Consider the following 2054-nt stretch of genomic DNA (forward strand, 5'->3'; position numbering starts at 1 on the left):
AAATTGATTGCTTTTCCCATAATGCTTTGGATGAAAAGCAGCATTTGCAAGCTAACTATATCGAAGCTACCATTGCTATTGCTTTATCTTATAATGGCTGTGTCAGTCACATAAGAAATTAGACTAATTTTCTCCTCTAGCTGAATGGAAAGGTTGATTGAATTGAATGAATTAACTAGTTGTTTGTAATGATCACTAATTCTTTTCTTTTTACACTGCACCTTAAACTCACTTCCATAACTTACACCATACAACACAGCCCCAAAGACTTAGCATTTCATTGGAAAAATTTCAGTGTCCTTCATTGATTTAGTTTGAGTGTTTAGAGATATATCTACTTTTATTGAAAAGGAAGGGGTAAAAAGTCTTTGGGGGTAAGTATCCCTTTGAGTATGTGTGTGTGGTTGTAATGTGTGCTTATATTCTCCAACAATTTCAATAGTGTATTTTAATAAATCATAATTAAATGACTTTCAGGATCATATGTAAATGTATATAATTTAATTTTTATTTGAATAAGGATAATGTAAGTAATTTGGATCTGGCTATTTAAAAAAGAAATAAAGGCCTTTCAATATTGAAGCAAATAAATATTCTTCATCAAACAGATAAATAAATAAAATCATCACATTTATTGAGAAGTACTCATTTAACTCTTTTAAAATTAAATTAATACTGCGTATCTAGATACTTAGATCGTTATTTAAAGCTTTTAAATTTTTTTTAGCTTTTAAATTTTTTATTGAATATCAGTACCTATTAATTATGGAAATATTGGGCCATACTGGTAAAAGGCATACTTTTCAGTGATTTTAGAGTGCCTTTCTATTTTAATGGGGACAGTGTTTACTAAAATCTGTGTTAGTATTTATTAAAGCCTCAATTCACTATGATCCAATTAATGAATGTCTTAGTCACCTAGGCTTGCCAGATTTAGTTAGCAGACAGCAATCCAAACACCAGCTACATTTGCATTTCAGATAAGCATTGGCTAATTTTATAGTGCAAGTAGGATACAGTATAAGTACTTTAGGAAGCAACTCTACCACCCCAGCTTTAAAATTATCCTCTGCTTTCAAGAGAATGAATGGTGAAGATTAAAATAACAAAAAGAAAACCAAACACTTATTAGGGAACTAATATAACTGAACACAAAATAAATTTGTTCTAGACATTCACAAACATCTAGCGGGCTATTATCAGTGTATCTCCATTGCAATCCTGACTAGTGAAAGGCAGATCCTTATCAGATGGGTAACATTCAGAGCCCAGTGGGTGTTGTAGTCACACCTGTGATAGGATATATTCTACATTAATTCTCAAATTTCATTTTCTTTTCTCCAATCAAATTGGAATAACACCTATTCAAAATAATTGTTGTGAGAAGCAAAATATGATAGTATGTATAAAACATCCAGCATTTAGTTACCTAGCTCTTTCTTAAGTCAAGCAAACAAAGATTAAAGCAGTTTTACAACACTCCACTGCAACACAATCTTGGAACTCGCACATTTTATACTTTGTGTTTATTTTCCTTATTTTGAAAACTGACAAATATATATAAAATATAGATAATATTAACAATGATATTCCACTTACTCAATAAGCAAATTTCTATCATTATTAGACTTGTCCATTCTTAACCCACAACTGTTTTATTTTTTTGGCTAGAGAATTATAAAGCATACCACCAACATAATACATAATATAATTCAGCATGTATTAAAAAGATGCTTAATAATAATCAATCCCCTTTACCAAAATTTAACTGAAAATTGGAATCTCCTCCTTCATTATTTGAATTTTCCAATTAATTAGTTTACCTTGTTAATTATTTTTAAAAGAAAGTAATCGTTAGATGTCTGGATTATAGTGCTTCATACTGAAAATGCAAATCTATATCATGATTATATTTTGCATAGTAAAAGCACAAAAACACATACTTTGATCACCAAAATATTAGAAGCAGTTTTACAGATCTAGCACAATTCTCAGGAAGTGGGAAAATTTTACTTGTTATTTATATTGCATTTTTTTATTAATAGGATGAAATT

The sequence above is a fragment of the Echinops telfairi genome, unplaced genomic scaffold, assembly GCF_000313985.2.
Source record: "Echinops telfairi isolate 266 unplaced genomic scaffold, ASM31398v2 ScPeMD7_7419;HRSCAF=8457, whole genome shotgun sequence".
NCBI lineage: Eukaryota > Metazoa > Chordata > Mammalia > Afrosoricida > Tenrecidae > Echinops > Echinops telfairi.